The sequence below is a fragment of the Cupressus sempervirens genome, chromosome 5 (genome assembly GCF_028749045.1).
Source record: "Cupressus sempervirens isolate cs-2001-9-10 chromosome 5, ASM2874904v1, whole genome shotgun sequence".
In the NCBI taxonomy this organism is placed as follows: Eukaryota; Viridiplantae; Streptophyta; class Pinopsida; order Cupressales; family Cupressaceae; genus Cupressus; species Cupressus sempervirens.
In genome coordinates, this window is record NC_143122.1 from 267942266 (window position 1) to 267966110 (window position 23845).

Below are 23845 nucleotides of genomic sequence, written 5' to 3' on the forward strand. Positions count from 1 at the left end.
TGCAAGTAATTTAAGCATCTTCAAGCTATTCTAGCAATTCTATTTAATTAATGCTTGCTCTCCGAGCTCATCTGTCTAAGTAAATTATTCTATTTAATGCCTCTCATATCTCAATTACGGTTGTTAAGAATACTTAAATAATATTTAGTTCCTACGTGTAAAAGGAACGCAGAAGGACTAAAAGTGTTCCGATAAGAATCGCTTAATGGGTGAGGATCTAGGAAGTCTCTGAAAGACAAAGCACTAGAGATGTGACAAGTTAACAGTGATGCCATTTATATCAGCCAATACATCAATTCTAAGTTTCTATGCTACTGCTGTTCAAGTGCTAAGAGTCATGACAGTTTGACAACCGTTTCAGGAGGATGCTTATGCTTTCACGCTATCTGCTATCCAAAAGTTGCGTTGTGCTGGCCTTAACCTCTCCCAACTCCAAATTCGGCAACTTTCCAATTTATCATTGAGGCTGTTTAAGCTGTATCAGCTAAATAACTCTAAATTATGCAGTTGGTGTAAGTTGCCAATGTTACGAGAGAGGTTGCTTAAGAGTAGTCCAAAACTTGTAGCTGAGACAGGGTGCCAATGCTATTAGGGAGGTTGCTTAAGCTCCCACACCCTCTCAAGTGTAAGCTTTGCAGCTGTGACAGGTTGCCAATGTTGTTAGGGAGGTTGCTTAAGCTCCCACACCCTCTCAAGTCTAAGCTTTGCAGCTGTGACAGGTTGCCAATGCTGTTAGGGAGGTTGCTTAAGCTCCCACACCCTCCCAAGTCTAACCTTTGCAGCTGTGACAGGTTGCCGATGCTGTTAGGGAGGTTGCTTAAACTCCCACACCCTCCCAAGTCTAAGCTTGGCAGCTGTGACAGGTTGCCAATGCTGTTAGGGAGGTTCCTTAAGCTCCCACACCCTCCCAAGTCTAACCTTTGCAGCTGTGACAGGTTGCCGATGCTGTCAGGGAGGTTGCTTAAGCTCCCACACCATCCCAAGTCTAATCTTTGCAGCTGTGACAGGTTGCCAATGTTGTCAGGGAGGTTGCTTAAGCTCTCACACCCTCCCAAGTATAATCTTTGCAGCTGTGACAAGTTGCCAATGCTGTGCTTAAGCTCCCGCACCCTCCCAAGTCTAAGCTTTGCAACTGTGACAGGTTGCCAATGCTGTTAGGGAGGTTGCTTAAGCTCCCACACCATCCCAAGTCTAAGCTTTGCAGCTGTGACAGGTTGCCAATGCTGTTAGGGAGGTTGCTTAAGCTTCCACACCCTCTCAAGTCTAAGCTATGCAACTGTGACAGGTTGCCAATGCTGTTAGGGAGGTTGCTTAAGCTCCCACACCCTCCCAAGTCTAATCTTTGCAGCTGTGACAGGTTGCCAATGCTGTTAGGGAGGTTGCTTAAGCTCCCACACCATCCCAAGTCTAAGCTTTGCAGCTGTGACAGGTTGCCAATGCTATCAAGGAGGAGCATAGGAAGTGGAATCGAAATGGGTGGAGATAGAGAAAGGCTAAGTGAAATCGGGGGAGAGACACAAGAGCTATCAAACTTAAAGCAACCATTTAGTTGAAGAATCTTACATTGCCAAATGTTATCCACAATTCTAGAGTGACGTGGTTTCCTGACTGTTAAATTCTTCACAACTTCAAACTTGCAATTTTCCAACCTTAACCATTTCAAACTTAGGGGAAGCAGCATAAATAGCGCGTCCGTTGACATGCATTCAATGGTCAGATTTTCCAAATGGAGATAGTGAAGCCCGTCTGTATAAACCATTTCAAGATTTTGTGGATTCCCTTCGATGATCTGAAGTCGGGATAAATTGTTGGACACGGTGCTCAAATGGGTAGGCTTCCACTTTGGGGTTCCCTGTTTCTCTTTCTGAGCGATAGTTTGCCCCATATCTCGCAAATGGTCATGCATCTGGAAGAATCCATCATCATCAATCTTTATCAATAGTTTCATGGACAGATTAGACACAGCAGTGTGGTGCCTTCTTGAACAAGGATTCCCAAAAAACAATGGGTAGTGTTTTGTCTTCTTCAATAAAGAAGCAAGCAATGTCTACAAATATCTCCTTTTCTTCATCACTGAGGGCACCGTAGCTGATATAAAGTATATCATAAATTTCAGAATTGTGAGTTATGTCGTGAAGAGCTTCCTTCCAGCAATCTTTGTTATCCTTCTTGTCGTACAATAAGGATCCAATCACTTCCAATGAGAGAGGATGCCCCTTACAAGCTTCCACTATTCTTCTTGACAGATCTTCGTGGCCGAGACTTGGAGATGCTCTGAGAAATGCATGCCAACTAAATAACTGGAGATTTTCTTCCATCTCCAATCCACTCATCTCGTGGATGCATTGGGCTGGAATCCCACCAACATTGAAGATATGTTTGTCTCTAGAAGTTATTAAAACTCTGCTAGCACGGGCCAACCAATCCCCAACCAGAACATCCAATTGTTTAACAGCATCAACATCATCTAGAACAAGCAGCACACGTCTTTCTCCCAAACGGTCTCTGAGCAAAGCAATGCCCTCGTCAACACTGTCCACTTCTGCATTATAGTTCACTAAATCTCTGAGAATCTTTTTCTGCAATTTGGTAAGGCCTGAGGCCTCTGCAGCAGTGGTGCGGACATTAGAAACAAAGGAAGCGGCTTCAAAATCTGCATAGAGTTGATTGTACACGGCCTTGGCAACTGTGGTCTTACCAATACCCCCAATACCCCATATTCCTATTTTAGTTACATCATCCACTGAATTGAGATTTAATTTATGAATGAGAACATTCTTAACGTTCTCCAATCCAACTGGATGCTTGGCGACTTGTAATGGCACTCTGTCTAAAGTCTTAATGAGGTCATTCACCACCCTCTTTATTATCAGAGCTTCGAAGCTGCAATGGTCATAATAGGTCAGTGCAGATTGCAAATGTCTTAATTACCTATAATTATACTGCTTTGTAGGCGGCCCAAAATAAAGTCCCTATTCTTTCAAATTATTTCATCTAAAAATTATTTGAGTAAAATATACATTCAAAATTTTGTGAGAGAATCAAATGAAAAAATTTAATAACATGATAATGCAAAACCAAAAAAGTTTAAGATTTTAAAATTATATGATGCTTAGACAAATAAAAATAAACTACAGAAGTAAAATTTATTTCATATTTCTTTGGATTTGATGATATAAATTGATAAGAAAGAGTTGATTAAATATATAAATTTACTAAGTAAACTGAGAGGCTTTTTATTTTTACAATGACATCAACTTAAAACTTTTTTGGAAAAAGTAGTGCAACGAGTTCTTTTAATTAGTTGAAGAAATCTGTTTAATAAAAAGTCAGTCAGTTACAAATGCATTGAATTGAAAGACAAATGAACAACAAAATTGGGTGAGGAATAGACAGTTTATTGCGAGAGAATTGTATGGAGTCAAAAACTTCTAGCAATGTTATCTCAATTTTCTTTTCTTCACACAGAAAGTGAAGTTGTTTTGGTAGGATGAGGCGCCTTCTAGATTTATCATACTCGGAACTCAAGTTCAGTGAATGCTTATATTCTTTTTTGGCATCAATAAATTTACAGTACTTGATAGACATGGAAGGCGGTTCTAGTTGGTACTCAGCATGCCCAACACTAGAGAAAATATATGAAGATTTCTAAGTGTGGACCATAATCAAAGATCTCACGCAAGATTTTGAGGAGTTAGGCGGGCAATGTGACCCAAAAGCATGGCTTCGTTGCAGATGTGTGAATGTTAGATATGGTTCACTACATTTGCCCATTCTACTCTACATGAATAGTGTATAGATTTTCATAAATGGGTAATGGTCTACAGATTATTTTGAGTGTTTGTATGACGAAAACTTTGAAATTCATAGGAGTCCCTTTGCTTGGGCATACTCTACCCAAGTCCCCAGTCAAAACTAGTTGTTGCCCCACTTTTCACCGTATACAAATTTTGCAAAGTGGAGAGTGAACTAATGTCATGTTTTGTCAAAGTCTGGTCAATAGGTCTTTCTTCTTTAGGTGCTGAGTTTCTCCATCGGGTTTTCATCTTTTCCCTTCTCCCGTGTCACATATAGCCCTAGTGGGTTTTTCTTGATTGTCATGATCCTTAAAGGGTAGTTTAGAACCATACTCGATGGAAATTCTCGAATTGTGCTACATCAATTGATTTTCTTGCAGTTCATTTAATCTAGAGTTAGAGAAAATTGAATTGGCAGAAAATCAAGTTCCGGCTTCTCCTCAACGGGTTTCCGCACCCCAAAGGTGAATTTCCACAAAGACTGGCAAATGTTATTTCTAAGCTTCATTAAGTAAAGTGAATCATGTTATGAAAAGATCGTTCAAGTGATGTCATGATCTCACAACGAGAATCATTTTAAAGTCTGGGGAATGATCAAAATAGTGATCGGCGTAAAACCAGAAAAGAGCTTCTCCGTAGCGAATTTCAAAGTCAGAAATCAGTTTTCCGAGGAGGTGTATTTAAAGGAATTGAGAACGCCAATGGGCCCCACCTCTCACTTGCGAAGTCGGTTTTGTGTTTTTCGAGAGCTCAAAATAAAGTGAATAGGGCAAAAGAAGTAAAACAATGGGCATCTGCAGAAAATCAAGTTTCTTCTTCTCCATAGCGGGTTTTCGCACCCGGAAGGTGAAACTCCGCAGGAATCCATAGATGCATTCTGTAGGTTGAAACAAGGATAGGTAAGCCGCATTATGGTTAAATCATTCAAATAGCATCATGTTTTCATAGTAGAAATTACTCAAAACTCATTAAGCTGACCGGAATAGTGATCAGCGAAAAATCCGAAAAGAGCTTCTCCGTGGCGGATTCCGAAGTCAGAAGTCAGTTTTCCGCAAAGGATTTATAAAAGGGTAAAGTGACGTAGTGGGTCCCACTCTTCATCGGTGAAGCTACTTTTATGTTTTCCGAAGGCTTTATATAAAAATGGTTAAGGGAGAGAAAATAAAAGAACGACAGAAGCGGAAAATCGGAAACTGACTTCTCCACTGCAGGTCTTCTACCCTCGAAGGTCGTTTTTCGTATTTGAGGAAAAATCATTCTGCGAGCATGGTAAGTACATGAATTGATTGCAAATTGTTTTGGGCAAAGAAATAGAAGCAAATCAGTGAATTGATGGGGTGTTTGCAAGCAAAATTGAGGTAAGTGGATTTTGCCCTAGGAAGTACTCTGTTCTTGTTTTTCCGAAAGATGGATGAAACAGAAAGTAAACCAGTAATTAATGAAAGTTACCGTTGAAGCCAACGGGAACAGTGAAAAGACAAAGATAAATCTGTTATAACTTTTGCACCCACCAATCCAATGGATTAACCCTTAATTCCGCTCGTGTGGCACGATTTATGAAATTTAACAGGCAAAACTAAGGTTATTCTATAAAGAGGGAAGTGACAGATTTTCAAACTACCGTTTACTGTTATACTGTTGTATCGGATAGTGCTTTTAAGTAATTTTCAAAGTTAAAGAGGTTGCTTCTTGTGTCAGTTGCAACTGTTAGAGTTTTTACTATCATACATCAAATAAAATGGCAACAAGATTTGCGGGTTTCGATGGATTGGGTGGAATTAAGTCGGAGTGGTCGACTTTCACAGATACTTCACTCCGTTTCTATGATATGCAAGATTTTCAAAGGAGATTAAGAGCAGAGCCAATTCATCCCATAACAGAAAAACTTCGGGGAAGCGGATTAGTGGAAGCAGTTGGGTTCCCTGTAGCAGTACAAGCCCCGGAGTTGATTTTGGAATGCATCAATCATTACAACCCGGATACAAAGCAAATTCTATTGCCTGATCAAACAGTGTTGATTTCAATTGATTGTCAAGCAGTAGTGAATTGCTTGCAGATTCCAAAACGAGAGGAGTTCTCTAATTTAACCATGAGCGGAGCCATGTCTGAGTGCTCTTTGAAGAAGATGGTTTGGAGGAGGGAGATCATGCAGTCTTGGTTTCAAAAGCCAAGCGGAGCTAAGAGTAAAGTCCCTAGAACTCTTTTTGGCACAGACCTCAAACCAAAAATTGTTGAAATTTTGGTTCTGTTGCATCGACTCAAAGGCGAGGTAGAAGCTTTTAATTTTGTAGAGTAGTACTTCTTTTTGGTGCAAGTTATTTGCTCAGACACACAGTATATTGACTGGGCATATGAGGTCAGTGAGCATCTTTCTAGGGCTCTTAGTGCAGCCAAGTTTTATAATTCATTTTATATGTCCTATTTCTTGATATACATGTTGGCTTCTCTTCAATTGTGGCCGGGACTCCCTAGAATTGAGAATTTTCCTGACAATGTAAAAAGTTATGAGTTTTATCCATGCTTACAATTACAAAATAGTTATGCAGAATACATCCGGGTAAATGATGCATTCACCATGAGGATTTGCAAGGAGCTCCAAGGGTGTCCGGAGCAGAGATTCAGTCCAAAAGCGATGGCGACCATCAGTCAATTTGGCAATTATTTCATTCAGTTCTCATCATTTTCTTATTTGCGTCTTGCATCGTTTGATGGATTTCCACTGAAGCTGCCCACGTATCCAGATGATATGATCGTGCTCATAGAGATAGTAAGGCAAGCAATCCAAGTGAACGTGTTGAGCACCAGCCTGAGGAAGAAAGGGTATGAATTCCCTATAAAAGTTGGGGCATACAGTTGCGAAACCAGATCAAATGCAAAGAATATACTCAAAGCATTTGAGAGTAAATACAAATTAGAAGAGTATGAAGCAGTAAGCCCCTGTTTGATCCTAATGGATATGCCAGTGATGTGCTCCAAATTGGAAGCGTAATCAAACATGAGACAACCATGGAGGATTATTGGGCAGATTGTAAGAATGAACTGGAGAGTCGAGATCGTGCCTTTGCCAGATTTACAATTGATCAAGTAAAGACATATGGTATAAATTTAGATGTGGAGGGATTGGAAGATGATGGTCAAAATATGTACAATAATACATATTTGACTAAGTTGAGGAATACACCCATTAGTTCCGAACCATATGTTGACATAGAAGAAGACTTCGATGTCATGATGGAAAAAATTATCAAAAGGACTGGGAAGTGGGTTGAGTGGACAACTAAGAGAGGCCGGAGCAAGAGCAAAACTACTCAAGCTTCTCCAGCTACAGATAGTCCTGCTTCATCTCAAAGTGCCACACCCAGTGCTACTACTGCACCTCCTCAAGGCCTAGCTCAATCTGCAGGCGAAGGTGATCAACCCCCGAAGAAGAATGTTCCAATAGACCCAACCTGTCAAGTTGGATCACTACCAGTCATTGGAGCTCAAGCTGAGGCTGAAAAAGAAACGGAAGAACAGAAAGATGGATCTCCTGGTCCAGTCTCACCTCCACATGCCACTCTACCCTCATCTCCTCAAGCTTCTCCAACTCCATCTCCTCATGTCGCCCCTATCTTATCCCCTCATCATAGCCCTACACCATCTATAAGTGCTCCTTTTCTAAAGCCCACTGGTTCTCCTATTCAAATAGTAGAGATTGGAGATGATAAAAGTAGTAGTAGCGAATCCACTGAGTCTGATGAAGTTGCAAAGAAAACTAAAGTAGAAGAGAAAGCTCCAAGTTCATCTCGACTTCTCTCTCGAGATCCGAAGAACCTCTTTTCCGCAACTACAATGGCAACGGCTCCAGCAAAGAAGAAAATGTTCAGCATTGAATCACTTGGAACAGCCTCCAAAGTGATTAGTACAAAATCTTGGCTCGAGGATACTTTGGAAAAGAAGAGGAAAAGGAAAGATGAAAGTGTTCCTTCAAAAGATGTTGTATCTCAAGCGGTTCGCTTAGGATCTGCCATAGTGAAAGCTAAAAAGCAGAAGACCTTGTCAATTCTAGGACAAGATCCAAAAACAGGGCACTTAACTCTGGAGGTAGCGAAACCAAACAAGGCAGGGAGAATTGAAGATATGACGCCAAAGGACGCCAGAGGACTTCACTCTACATTCAATTGATCTCGAGGAAGCTAGGCATGATACAAAAGTGGGCCTATGGAGATCAAGTAACAAGGTGATAGAAGAACAATTGGAGAACCTCAAACTGTCAAAAATCAGAATGAAAGCAAAGATTGAAGAATTGAAAAGATTCATCAGGCAACTAGTTGTTCCATTGGCAACTATTACTGGTGTGCCTGCTACTGAGAACCCTACTGTAGAAGAAGTGCAAGCCTTCATCTCACAGCTCCAAAAGGATAGACATTTTGGCCAGATCGGAAAAGAATGTATTGAGAAGCTCAGTACAGATGGAGTTGTTATGATTGATCAAATTGGAAATATTATCCTTCGGTTAGAAATTGAGAAGGATAATATCACTTCTAATCACAACACTTTGGCCGCAGAAAAGGCAAGGTGTCATGAATGTGTTTCTCTCCTAAATATGGTCATATGGTCATCCAAATGAAGGCAAAAGAGGCAATCGAAGCGAATATTTTGAAGAAGGGGACTGAGCCTCTATTCGAATGGCTTCAGAACATGCAATTCAAGCAAGAAATGATTCAAGAGGCAGAGGAAGGACTCAAAGAAACAAAGGAAAAGGTGAAGAAGATCCAAGGCAGAGCATTTGAGCTCATTCAAGGGTTACACACAGATCCACAAAGCAATGGGCAAGGAAAGACTCTCATTGGGATAGAAGTAATGAAGAATAACTTCTCCAAAAACTTGAATAATCTATCTGGGATGACTTCAAGCAATCAAAACAGAGTGGTAGAGTTGCAGACACTGGGTGGATGCGTACATGTGGCAACTGGAGAGTTGACAAGTCAGCTGGGTTCAGTAAAGGAATTGGCTCGGGAGCATTCAAAGTGGCTCTTAAGATTCACCAATGTACATGTGCCTAGTCATGAGGAGATGATCCCAATTATAGTGGCTGCCAGAACATATAGGACGAAAACTGAAAAGGGGAAGAAGTCCAAGTGATTCAGATTACCCCCTTTTCCTTTTTTGTTGTAAATTTTGAAATCTTTGTTAATAGTTTGATAATGATAAATTGGCATCTTGCCATTTGTCATCTAGAGAAGATTCCTATTGTAACGGTCATCTCTCAAATCCTATATGTATGAAATTTAATGGTTAATCAAAGGTCGGCAAATTTTGGTGTGAAGTACTATTTGTTGCAGAGACAATCAAATGGTATTTTGTTTCAATCATTTTTCGTTCCAGTTAGTATTGTGATTAGTTAGTATTTCCTTTCTGTATGACAAAGAACTAAGGAAGAACAGAGTTTCATTTACCCTGTTTTCCAGAATATGAATGAATGTAATAAGCACTATTATAATTCATTCAACGAAAGGATTCTGTTAGTTTTTCTTGATTCGTTAGTTATAATTCAGATTTAAGTTTGATTTAGTTTAGCATCAGTAATTTCCGTGAATGGATTTATGAATTCATAAGATGTGTGGGTACATGAATCTGTTTCATATCAAGAAGTTTTCCATGCCTGAATTAAGTTCTAGTTAGGCTTGATTTGGTTTGCCTCTTCTACTCTCGGGTTAAGAGCATACCCCGCAATAGGTTTAGGCTCAAAACATAATTCTTTGAATATCATTTACATAGGGAGTTGTACCTTAATTCAGAGGGAAACTAGTTATTCTCATAAACAGTTTCCCAACTGTTGTGTAAAGTTGTTCTTTATTACAAATTGGGCAAATTAAAAGGAGAAACATAAGAAGAACAATCTGTTTACCAACAGATGTTTGGCGACTCTGCTGGGGAGACGAACCATCGCTTGATCAAAAAGCCTATGTCATGAGGGAAAATGGTACTACCTCATGAAAACATAATCCCAATGATCCAACCTAACCTTGGTTTTCAAGACGACCAAGAGGACATAATTTCATCTCTTAACACATTTGTTTGGAGGCACAGAACGAACACTGAACATTATCGAAATGCTAGTCAAATATTAGAGGAAGAATAAAGAAGAGCTAAAGCTTTTGAAAGAGCTATTCAAAGGAGAGACATCCGAAGAGCAGAAAGACAATTAAGACAGTAAGCTTAGAGTTAAACTGCACCTAGCATCCTAAAACAATTTAGATTCCTCAGAAGTACCAAGGAACAGGGTGGGCAAGATTCCACTTTTGATAAACTAACAGAGCTCGATTTTCCTATTCTAGAAGTTCCAAAGCGAAAAAGTGAAGGTAAAAGTCGGAGTAGACCACCTTCCCCTATTAGAGATCAAAACGCCAGCACTTTGCGTTCCACTTGTCAGGTGGAAGCGCTTCACGGAGTTACTACACCTCCAGTTGTTAACTTTCCACCATATACTGCTAGAACAATCATGGCTGCTCCATGGGCTACAACAACAGGGCCATTAGCATTAAATGCCTATCATCCACTCCCAGCTGGTTCAAGGAAGAATTTCCCTAAATTCTCAGGGGATGGGAAGGTTACTACAGATGAACACATTAAAGCCTTCTTTGTGGCTACCCATATATTAGGAGTGGGACATGAAGATATCGTTGTAAGATTGTTCTTAGATACTCTTACTGATAGTGCAGCAAATTGGTTTTATCATCTACCTGGCAGCTCAATAACTGATTGGGACACAATGAGAACTGAATTCGAGGCCAGATTCAAAACGGCAGAAGATGAACATGCCTTGCTAACACAGTTGACTTCAGTTAAGAAGCAACCAACTATGAGCATGAGAGATTTCGTTGCCAATTTCAATAAGATTAATAGTAGAATTCCTACTGCTGATAGACCCACACCTGGCAATCTAAAAACATTCTTTATTAGTGCTATGCCTCCAGATATTAATTATGATCTGAGAAGAGCACACCCTATTGATCTAGCTGACGCGTAGAAGAAAGCTATTGAATGTGAAGATGACTTAATTTCCGCGGGAAAATGGAAAAGAGAACTTCAAACTAAAGGGAGTTCTAGTAATACCACATCATCAGAAGAGATGATTCAGAAGTTGTCTAATGAGCTAGTAGCGATGAAAAAGCAATTACCCGGATTCAATATCTCTTATCAACGAAATTACCAAAACTCACCAGGAAGAAGCAATGAAAGTAGATTCCCGCAACTTACAGGTTCACAACCTAGGTTGCAAATCGAAGCAGCACCGAAAAAATGAAACATGTGCATCTTTCATTTGACCACAGATCATGACAGTGAGAATTGTCCGAAGACTGTTCGTATGATGCAGTTGTTATCTACTAATGAATTAAATATTGCAGCTCCATGTTTAGAACCTGATTCTTGTTTAAATGGTGACTCTGGAAATTTATTTTTAGAATACGAATCGGATTCTGAATCAAAAGGTGAGTGTTATGCAACTATTGATGGAACTTCATACACAGTGCTTACCCGCGGACAAAGGTTAAAGAATCAAGCCTCTAGTCATACTCACAGAGACGACTCCAGTCCTTCTACGAGTAAGGTGCATACTAACCAAGAAGCATCTACTTCAGAAACAGGTAGGGGCAAGACATCCTTTGATTTCATTCAGTTTTGTGAGGAGTCGAAAATTCAAATTTCCACTATTGATTATTTAAAATCACACCCTTCCGAGTTAAAAAGATTGGTAGACCGATGTAAAGGAAGCCCATTGGATGCTGATTGTAACATGATGGTTGAAAAAGAAGATGAAACCTTGACATCTAGTTTGTTTAATCAAGAAGATTCTACTGTTCTAGCAACTTTCCCTAGACAAAAGCCTGAACCTTTTTATATTTCATTGTACATCAATGGATGTAAACTTAGTAATTGCATAATAGATTTAGGTGCATCAGATAATGTTATGCCACATTCTGTAGCCAAAGCCTTGGGACTAAACCTTACTAAGGTGCATGGGAGATGTTATTCTATAGATGCCAAACAAGTCCCTTTACTTGGACAGATCAAAGATGCTCAAGTGGCCTTAGTTTCACATCCGGAAAAGAAACTCCTATTGACTATCCTGGTAGCTGATATTCCAACAAGTTATGGACTTCTATTAAGTAGAAGTTTCTGTTGAGACTTGGGAGGTGAAATAAAACTAGATTGGTCTCAAGCAATGATACCTATTGGGAATAAGAAGGTCAAATTAGAACCTGAGGAAAAAGCAAAGTTCACAGTTTTAAAGTCAGATGATCCTAAAGCTCAAATTCTATACCAAGAACTAGAATTCAGCAACTATATGTTGTTTACTGAGGAAGATATGAATGAACAAATAGATGAAAACCAAGGTGATAAAACTCCCAATGAAAACAAAGATGCACCAGGCATATGGACACTTGAATTTGACAGAAGTTGTGCCTCTTCAGGATTTGGAGCAGTTGTAGTATTGATATCCCCAGAAGGAGAACCTGAACCTCTGGCTTTCAAATTGGAATTTCGGAATACTAATAATACTGCAGAATATGAGGCCTTATTACTGGGAATAATGTCAGCAAAGGAAAGAGGGATAAAAGTCTTAAAGGCACAAGGTGATGCAGAGCTTATTGTGAGACAAGTCAAAGGACAGTACTCAGTAAAGAATCATAAACTGAAGAATTACAAGAACAGGGTGTGGAATGAGATAGAAGGTTTAGATGCCTTCTCCATTAGAGCTATGCCAAGAGAAATGAATACAAAGGCTGACTCACTTGCAGTCTCTACTTCCTTGTTACTCCCACATCCAAATTTTAAGGATAAAAAATATCAAATTGAAATTATATATCGATCTGCTGTCCGAGCTAATATAGAATCCTGGCAAGTCTTTAATAATGATAAGAGTTTGCACCTGTTTCTTGAAAATGACAGAGCCATTTTTGAATCTAAGTCTCGCAAGGACGATGAACATAACAAAAGTGGTGAGGTTCAACTGAAAAGCAATATTATTCCCCCTTATTTTGTAGCTCTGGAAAAGTTATTTAACAGACATGATGCTTATGTTAAGCAGAAAAGAACAGAAAAAGGACCTACCACAGGTGAATATGAAGGAGTAAACATTGGAGATGTCCATGGTCCCAAAATGATTAATGTTGGAAAATGTTATACTCGCGAAGAGAGGAAAACTGCAAAGAAATTATTTGAAGAATATAGAGATGTCTTTGCTTGGAGCTATGAAGACCTGAAGAGCTAAAAAGGAGGAGAGGTGAAACATCAGATTCCTCTCAAACCAGATGCAGTGCCTTTCCGGCAAAAGAAAAGAAACTATAATCCAAAAGTCGCAGATGCCATTTTCCAAGAAGTTGATAAAATGTTAAAAGCCAGGATCATTTATCCTATCCATCACTCTACCTGGATAGCCAACATAGTACCTGTCAGGAAGAAGAGTGGAGAAATAAGGATTTGTGTAGATTTCCGTAATTTGAATCAGGCATCTCTCAAAGACAATTTTTCTCTCCCGAACATGGACCATTTGTTACAAACAGTTGCTGGATCTGAGATGATGTCTATGCTCGATGGCTTTTCAAGTTATAACCAGGTCGAAGTAGAAAAGAAAGATCAACATAAAACAGCGTTCACAACTCCTTGGGGTACATTTGCATATCATAGGATGCTTTTCGGACTGATCAACGCTGGGGCTACGTTCCAAAGATGTATGAGTGAGACCTTTGTTGATATGAAAGATCGAATAATAGTCATATACTTGGATGATCTCACTGTGTTCTCAGAAAAAAGGAAAGACCATATGGAGGATCTGAGAAGAGTGTTACAAAGATGCAGAGAGCATGGGATTTCTCTCAACCTGAAAAAGTCAGTTTTTTGTGTAACTGAAGGAAAACTACTTGGACATATAGTGTCTCAAGAAGGCATCAAAATTGATCCTGATAGAGTAGAGGCCATCCAGAGACTAAGCCTGCCTATAAACAAAACAAGAGTTAAATCTTTCTTTGGCCAGGTGAATTTCCTTAGAAAGTTTGTTCCCGATTTTGCAAAAACTACTAAGCATATAGTAGATATGATGAAGGGAAATTCAAGTTTCAAATGGAGTGAGGAAGGAAAGCGAGCTTTTCAAGATATAAAAACTGTTGTTGCTAATGCCCATGTGCTATGCCATCCAAATTACAAGCAAGACTTTATTATTTATTATTATGCTTCAGAACATACATTATCAGCTATTCTTGTGCAGGAGAATGATGAAGGAATACAAGCTCCCATTGCTTTTATGAGCATACCTTTGAAAAATCACGAACTGAAATATTCACGAACCGAAAAGCATGCTTATGCAATAGTCAGAGCACTTAAGAATTTCTGTTTCTATATCTTACATTCACACTCTATTGTCAGCTTTGTCCCAGACACAACAGTAAAAAGTGTACTAATGCAACAAGAAGCAGGTTGCTATGTCAGAGGAGCGTGGGTGGCAAAGATACAGGAATATGATATTGAGATTAAACCTACCAAGTTGATAAGAGGAAATGCTCTATGCAGAGCAATTGCAGAAAACAAAACCACTGGAGAATTAGAAGAATCGGATGAGAAGCAACTGGTGCTAGCAGTAGGTCTCTATGATTCATGGTTCGAAAACATTTCTTACCTTTTAACATATGGTGAATGTCCAGAAGGTTTGAATACAAAACAAAGAAGAGACCTTAAATTGAAAGCGGCCAAGTATGTGATTTGGGATGGCAAGCTTTTCAAAAAGGCTATTGATGGTACATTCCTAAGGTGCGTAGATAAACCACAGCAGGAAAAGTTGTTGAAAGCATTTCATGATGAGGCCTGTGGAGGACACTTTTCTTCTTCAGTTACAGCTTTTAAAATACTAAGGCAATGCTATTATTGGCCTGGGATGTTCAAAGATGCATATGCATGGGTAGCAAAATGTGAAAAGTGTAAAATGTTCTCTGGACGCCCTCAATTAGCTGCACTGCCACTAAGACCTGTTATCATTGAAGGACCTTTTCAACAATGGGGCCTTGATTTCATTGGGCTGATTACACCTACGTCCACTGCCGGACATCAATACATCATAACTGCAACTAACTACTTCACCAAGTGGGTAGAAGCTAAAGCCACGAAGAAGACTACTACAGAAGTAGTGTGTGAATTTATAAAGGAAAACATTCTGGTTAGGTTTGGTGTTCCTATCAAATTAGTGATGGATAATGCATCTTATTTTTCATCAATTGAAATCACTAATTTTTGTTTTGAGTATGGGATTATTGTTAGTCATTCATCTTATTATTTCCCTAAAGAGAATGGTCAAGTGGAGTCTAGCAACAAAAACTTGATTAATATTGTTAAGAAGCTGGTCTCAGATAATCAGAAAAATTGGCACAAAAAGATTCATGAGGCACTCTGGGCAGACAGAGTGACACCCAAGAGGGCAATCGGAATATCTCCTTTTGAGCTGGTTTATGGAACTGAAGCTAATCTACCTTTACCATTGGAATTGGCCACAAGCAAACTCAAAACAGTAATTGAAGATGATGTCTATAGGGATGGTCTAGAAAAAAGAATCATGTATCTGAGTAAACTAGAAGAAGAAAGGATGGAAATTGTTGATCATATCACATAGCACCAAATGCGAGTAAAAGAACTTTTTGACAAGAAAACAAGACCTCGAAAATTTATGGTGGGAGATATGGTGCTACTCTGGGACAAAAGAAAGGCTCCAAAAGGAATGCATAAGAAGTTTGATACTCTGTGGAAAGGACCTTTCAGAATTCAACAGGCATTTGAAAATAATTCTTTCAAATTGGCGTATGAAAATGGTGAAGTACTACCACTGACTTATAATGGTCAGGATCTCAAGCTCTACCAAGTTACAAATTGAAAACAGGTAACCCCTGTAATGTACCATAGTTAGACTTAGTGTTGTGTGTGTCTTAGTTAGCTTTCCCTTTCCAGTGTCTTTTCCTTTCTTTCTTGTTTTGTTTTGTTTTTGTTGTGTTGCCACCTTTTATTTTCTTCTGTGAAACCAGAGATTCTAAGTCCCTTTGTTTGGGCATACTCTACCCAATCCCCAGTCAGAGCCAAGTGTTGCCCCACTTTTCACCATATACAAATTTTGCAAAGTGGAGACTGAACTAATGTCATGTTTTGTCAGAGTCTGGTCAATAGGTCTTTCTTCTTTAGGTGTTGAGTTTCTCCATCAGGTTTTCATCTTTTCCCTTCTCCCGTGTCACATATAGCCCAAGTGGGTTTTTCTTGATTGTCATGATCCTTAAAGGGTAGTTTAGAACCATACTCGATGGAGATTCTCGAATTGTGCTACATCAATTAATTTTCTTGCAACTCATTTAATCTGGAGTTAGAGAAAATTGAATTGGCAGAAAATCAAGTTTCGGCTTCTCCTCGGCGAGTTTTTGCACCCCGAAGGCGAATTTCCGCAAAGACTGGCAAATGTTATTTGTAAGCTTCATTCAAGTAAAGTGAATCATGTTATGAAAAGATTGTTCAAGTGATGTCATGATCTCACAGCGACAATCATTTTAAAGTTTGGCAAATGATCAGAATAGTGATCGGCGGAAAACCAGAAAAGAGCTTCTCCGTGGCGGATTTCAAAGTCAAAAATCAGTTTTTCGAAGAGGTGTATTTAAAGGAATTGAGAACACCAATGGGCCCCACCTCTCACTTGCAAAGTCGGTTTTGTGTTTTTCGGGAGCTCAAAATAAAGTGAATAGGGTAGAAGATGTAAAACAATGGCCATTTGCAGAAAATCAAGTTTCTTCTTCTCCATAGCGAGTTTTCGCACTCGGAAGGTGAAACTCCGCAGAATCCATAGATGCATTCTTTAGGCTGAAACAAGGATAGGTAAGCCGCATTATGGTTAAATCATTCAAATAGCATGATGTTTTCATAGTAAAAATTACTCAGAACTCATTAAGCTGACCGGAATAGTGATCAGCAAAAAATCCGAAAAGAGCTTCTCCGTGGCAGATTCCGAAGTTAGAAGTCAGTTTTCCACAAAGGATTTATAAAAGGGTAAAGTGACGTAGTGGGTCCCACTCTTCATCGGCGAAGCTACTTTTATGTTTTCCGAAGGCTTTATATAAAAAGGGTTAAAGGAGAGAAAATAAAAGAAAGACATTGGAAACTGACTTCTCCACTGCAGGTTTTCTACCCTCGAAGGTTGTTTTCCGCATTTGAGGAAAAATCATTCCTGCGAGCATGGTAAGTACGTGAATTGATTGCAGATTGTTTTGGGCAAAGAAATAGAAGCAGATCAGTGAATTGATGGGGTGTTTGCAAGCAGAATTGAGGTAAGTGGATTTTGCCCTAGGAAGTACTTCGTTCTTGTTTTTTCGAAAGATGGCTGAAACGGAAAGTAAACCAGTAATTAATGAAAGTTACCGTTGAAGCCAACGGGAACAGTGAAAAGACAAAGATAAATCCGCTATAACCTTTGCACCCACCAATCCAATGGATTAACCTTTAATTCCGCTCGTGTGGCGTGATTTATGAAATTCAACAGGCAAATCTAAGGTCATTCTATAAAGAGGGAAGTGACAGATTTTCAAACTACCGTTTACTGTTATACTGTTGTATCAAATAGTGCTTTTAAGTAATTTTCAAAGTTATAGAGGTTGCTTCTTGTGTCAGTTGCGACTATTTGAGTTTTTACTATCATACATCAAATAAAATGGCAACAAGATTCGCAAGTTTTGATGGATTGGGTGGAATTAAGTCAGTGGTCGACTTTCACAGATACTTCACTCTGTTTCTATGATATGCAAGATTTTCAAAGGAAATTAAAAGCAGAGCCAATTCATCCCATAACGGAAAAACTTTGGGGAAGCGGATTAGTGGAAGCAGCTGGGTTCCCTATAGTAGTACAAGCCCCGAAGTTGATTTTGGAATGCATCAATCATTACAACCCAGATACAAAGAAAATTCTATTGCCTGATCAAACGGTGTTGATTTCAATTGATCGTCAACCAGTAGTGAATTGCTTGCGGATTCCAAAACGAGAGGAGTTCTCTGATTTAACGATGAGTGGAGCCATGTCTGAGTTCTCTTTGAAGAAGATGGTTTGGAGGAGGGAGATCATGCAGCCTTGGTTTCAAAAGCCAAGGGGAGCTAAGAGTAAAGTCTCAAACTCTTTTCGGCACAGACCTCAAACCAGAAATTGTTGACATTTTGGTTCTGTTGCATCGACTCAAAGGTGAGGTAGAAGCTTTTAATTTTGTAGAGTAGTACTTCTTTTTGGTGCAAGTTATTTGCTCAGACACACAGTATATTGACTGGGCGTATGAGGTCAGTGAGCATCTTTCTAGGGCTCTCAATGCAGCCAAGTTTTATAATTCATTTTATATGTCCTCTTTCTTGATATACATGTTGGCTTCTCTTCAATTGTGGCCGGGACTCCCTAGAATTGAGAATTTTCCTGACAATATAAAAAGTTATGAGTTTTATCCATGCTTGCAATTATAGAATAGTTATGCAGAATACATCCGGGTAAATGATGCATTCACCATGAGCATTTGCAGGGAGCTCCAAGGGTGTTCGGAGCGGAGATTCAGTCCGGAAGCGATGGCGACCATCGGTCAATTTGGCAATTATTTCATTCAGTTCTCATCATTTTCTTATTTGCATCTTGCAGCGTTTGATGGATTTCCACTGAAGCTGCCCAAGTATCCAGATGATATGAGTGTGCTCGTAGAGATAGTAAGGCAAGCAATCCAAGTGAACATGTTGAGCGCCAGCTTGAGGAAGAAAGGGTATGAATTCCCAATAAAAGTTGGGGCATACAGTTGCAAAACCAGATCAGATGCAAAGAATATACTCAAAGCATTTAAGAGTAAATACAAATTAGAAGAGTATGAAGCAAGAAGGCCCCTGTTTGATCCTAATGGATATGCCAGAGATGTGCTACAAATTGGAAGCGTAATCAAACATGAGACAACCATGGAGGATTATTGGGCAAATTGTAAGAATGAACTGGAGAGTCAAGATCATGCCTTTGCCAGATTTACAATTGATCAGGTAAAGACATATGGTATAAATTTAGATGTGGAGGGATTGGAAGATGATGGTCAAAATATGTACAATAATACATATTTGACTAAGTTGAGGAATACACCCATTAGTTCTGAACCATATGTTGACATAGACGAAGACTTCGATGTCATGATGGCAAAAATTATCAAAAGGACTAGGAAGTGGGTTGAGTGGACAGCTAAGAGAGGCCGGAGCAAGAGAAAAACTACTCAAGCTTCTCCAGCTACAGATACTCCTGCTTCATCTCAAAGTGCCACACCCAGTTGTACTACTGCACTTGCTCAAGGCCCAGCTCAATCTGCAGGCAGAGGTGATCAACCCCCGGAGAAGAATGTTCCAATAGCCCCAACTTGTCAAGGTGGATCACTACCAGTCATTGGAGCTCAAGCTGAGGCTGAAAAAGAAACGGAAGAACAAAAAGATCCGACTTCTCTCTCGAGATCCGAAGAACCTCTTTTCCGCAACTACAATGGCAACAACTCCAGCAAAGAAGAAAATGTTCAGCATTGAATCACTTGGAACAGCCTCCAAAGTGATTAGTACAAAATCTTGGCTCGAGGATACTTTGGAAAAGAAGAGGAAAAGGAAAGATGAAAGTGTTCCTTCAAAAGATGTTGTATCTCAAGCGGTTCGCTTAGGATCTGCCATAGTGAAAGCTAAAAAGCAGAAGACCTTGTCAATTCTGGGACAAGATCCAGAAACAGGGCACTTAACTCTGGAGGTAGCGAAACCAAACAAGGCAGGGAGAATTGAAGATATGACGCCAGAGGACGCCAGAGGACTTCACTCTACATTCAATTGATCTCGGGGAAGCTAGGCATGATACAAAAGTGGGCCTATGGAGATCAAGTAACGAGGTGATAGAAGAACAATTGGAGGACCTCAAACTGTCAAAAATCAGAATGAACGCAAAGATTGAAGAATTGAAAAGATTCATCAGGCAACTAGTTGTTCCATTGGCAACCATTACTGGTGTGCCTGCTACTGAGAACCCTACTATAGAAGAAGTGCAAGCCTTCATCTCACAGCTCCAAAAGGATAGACATTTTGGCCAGATCGGAAAAGAATGTATTGAGAAGCTCAGTACAGATAGAGCTGTTATGATTGATCAAATTGGAAATATTATCCTTCGGTTAGAAATTGAGAAGGATAATATCACTTCTAATCACAACACTTTGGCCGCAGAAAAGGCAAGGTGTCATGAATGTGTTTCTCTCCTAAATATGGTCATCCAAATGAAGGCAAAATAGGCAATCGAAGCGAATATTTTGAAGAAGGGGACTGAGCCTCTGTTCAAATGGCTTTAGAACATGCAATTCAAGCAGGAGATGATTCAAGAGGCAAAGGAAAGACTCAAAGAAACAAAGGAAAAGGTGAAAAAGATCCAAGACAGAGCATTTGAGGTCATGCAAGGGTTACACACAGATCCACAAAGCAGTGGGCAAGGAAAGACTCTCATTGGGATAGAAGTAATGAAGAATAACTTCTCCACATTCTTGAATTCTCTATCTGGGATGACTTCAAGCAGTCAAAACAGAGTGGTAGAGTTGCAGACACTGGGTGGATGCGTACATGTGGCAGCTAGAGAGTTGACAAGTCAGCTGGGTGCAGTAAAGGAACTGGCTCGGGAGCATTCAAAGTGGCTCTTAAGATTCACCAATATACATGTGCCTAGTCACGAGGAGATGATCCCAATTATAGTGGCTGCCAAAACATATAGGACGAAAACTAAAAAGGGGAAGAAGTCCAAGTGATTCAAATTACCCCCTTTTTCTTTTCTATTGTAAATTTTGAAATCTTTGTTAATAGTTTGATAATGATAAATTGGCATCTTGCCATTTGTCATATAGAGAAGATGCACCGATTGATATTCCTATTGTAACGGTCATCTCTCAAATCCTATATGTATGAAATTTAATGGTTAATCAAAGGTCGGCAAATTTTGGTGTGAAGTACTATTTGTTGCAGAGACAATCGAATGGTATTTTGTTTCAATCATTTTCCGTTCCAATTAGTATTGTGATTAGTTAGTATTTCCTTTCTGTATGACAAAGAACTAAGGAAGAACAGAGTTTCACTTCCCCTGTTTTCCAGAATATGAATGAATGTAATAAGCACTGTTATAATTCATTCAACGAAAGGATTCTATTAGTTTTTCTTGATTCGTTAGTTATAATTCAGATTTAAGTTTGATTTAGTTTAGCATCAGTAATTTCCGTGAATGGATTTATGAATTCATAAGATGTGTGGGTACACGAATCTATTTAATATCAAGAAGTCTTCCATGCCTTAATTAAGTTCTAGTTAGGCTTGATTTGGTTTGCCTCTTTTGCTCTCGAGTTAAGAGCATACCCCGCATTAGGTTTAGGATCAAAACATAATTCTTTGAATATCATTTACATAGGGAGTTGTACCTTAATTCAGAGGGAAACTAGTTATTCTCAGAAACAGTTTCCCAACTGTTGTGTAAAGTTGTTCTTCATTACAAATTGGGCAAATTAAAAGTAGAAACATAAGAAGAACAGTCTATTTACCAACAGAGTAGTGTTGGGGATGGGTGACCTCCCTCCCGGTGCTTCTGTGAGCATCACGTAAATCCAATGAGTGCTTAGTGTTCCATTTATTCTCATAAGAGATGGATTCATGTGGAATCACTAGTCATGAAACATGGGTCAATGAGTTTGACTCAAAATCACACAGTTAAATTCTGATAGCAATATCACAACTCGATAAAACCTCTTTAAATTCCATCCCCACCCCATTTTCACCCCCTTAAACTAAGAAGGCTAAAAACTTGGGGCTCCTATTTTATAAGAAAATATTAAATAAACTTTTTGCCCTCCTTAAAATGTTATCATGGGGTCACCCGCTCCACAAAAATAGAGCTCAAGCCCCTCCCATAGAACTCCTGCCTAAGAACAAATAAAAGTAGAATTAAAAAGAGAAAACACTCTTTCCTCTCCCTTAAACCTCCTAATACATTTTAAAATATATATATCCCGCTATTCCTTTTATAAATGAAATGTTAGTACACTAACAATAGAATTAAAAAGACACAACCTTGGAACAAAAAACAAAAGTGAAAAAAAACTACCCCTCGGCCCCACCTAAGTCCTGGTAGAAATTATTCAACATTGAGTCATTATTTTCATTAACTACGGTCCGAGACCCTTCCCTAATATCCTTGCTCTTAAAATATACATCCAGCAGCAGCCGCAAAATAAAATAGAAACGGAAGCAAAAAGTAAGGAGGTTCAGTACATACCCGTCTGCTATGTCCATGGACCAACCTGAGCGGTCACAGATCTTGAAAAGAGCAGCAATCCATTGGTCAATGTCTTTGCTCCTGTGGCCGACTGAATGGCCATACAATTGTAGGCATGGGTAGATCTTACCAAGGGCATGCTTCCACCACTCAATCTCTTCTCCTGACTGTCTGCGATGCTTTTGGAATGATTGGCAATACGGACTATTCTCCTTTTCTGGATATCTAACTTGAGTTGGATCCACGTAATAAAACAGAGGAATGATGAGGCCATTGGCCCTCACCATTTCAGCAGCTTCCCTCAGACACCAAGTTGATTCTGCATACCCTTTGGAAAATATGGGAATAAATATGGCACTGCCATTTATTGCTTCTTTCAAGCTCGGCCAAATCTCTTCTCCCTTTTCCAAATTTTCATCGTCTTTATAGACGTTCAGCCCTGCAACGGAGAGGGCTTCGAATAGATGGTCAACAAGAGTCTTCCTCACATCTTGTCCCCTGAAACTCAGAAACACATGGTACCTCTTGTCACTTTGGAAGGCAAGTTTAGTAGAGTGGGGTTCGTATCTGAGAAAGGATTCTCCAGAAGTAGATGCAGATGAGTGTGTGATAGTTGTAGATGTGGATGCCATGGGAATGGATCAAACTGAACACAGAATTGACACAAGATGAGAGCAATGGAAGAGGGTTTCTCGATGACAAAGGGAGAGCAATAAACTAGTAATGCAAAAACCCTTTCTGTTGAGACGGGGAAGGTAAAGTGCAATGTATATTATAGGCCTCGAGCAGAGAGATACGGACAAAGACGATGTGACTGGACGCGTAAATGGAGTGGATGACAGCCCTTGTGTTGAACTTCAATGTCATTTTCACACGGTGGAGCAGTTAGGCACCGGCTACGTTGCAACTTATTTGCAACGTCCGGATGCAAGTCCTTCATTTTGATATCAAGTACTGTCAGACTTTCTTGACAGCGTAGTAATCTGTAATCTTGGCCCCAAATCTAACTTTATTTAGAGTATTAAGATGGTTGTAAATAATTTTATTTTAAACAAGTAAGAGTGGTAGTTGAGTTTTCGGTAGAGGCTCTTTCAAGTATGCCCACTCTCTTATTCATGTTTACCTATTCAAGCAGCCGAGTTTTACAATGGCAGTCAATTGTAAAGACTTAAATTTTATTGGCAGAGGGGGTTTCAAGTCCAAAGTTGCATGTGCCAAAGAGATTAATTTGAATGATCCTAATACTTTATTATTTAAAAATAGTTTATTTGTATAAGTAATATATTTTAATACTATACAACAATACAAGCACAAAATATTTATATTATATACTATGATAGCATATTGTGTTTGTATAGTTCTATAAGATTAAAATATTTTATTTTTTCCCTTAATTTTAGTTATCTAAAAAAAATTATAGATGAACTTTTATAATTATATATTTATATTTTTGTAAAATAATTTTTATTGTTGTTTTAATTTTAAATTTCATAAATAAAATATTTTAAAGAGAAATTTAATATATTAGTTGTAATAGAGGATGGCATTAAATTTAACAAAGCAATTTTATACATTATAATAAAAAGAAATAATTTAAGACATTACTAAATAAATTAATACTATAGCACACTATATTTTAACATTTTTAAAAATCTTTAATGCATTATATATATATATATATATATATATATATATATAAGAAGGTTTTCAAAAA

The 23845-nt window shown here is 38.9% G+C and overlaps 1 pseudogene across 1 annotated transcript; it reads right to left on the minus strand.

The window, feature by feature from the left end:
• LOC149555587 (disease resistance protein L6-like) lies at window positions 1-22874 on the minus strand (annotated as a pseudogene). Its single transcript, XR_016364520.1, has 2 exons — window positions 22132-22874; window positions 1-2883 (listed from the first exon to the last, which is right to left on the minus strand). The product of XR_016364520.1 is annotated as a disease resistance protein L6-like (transcript).
• Between the last annotated feature and the right edge of the window lie 971 nt (window positions 22875-23845).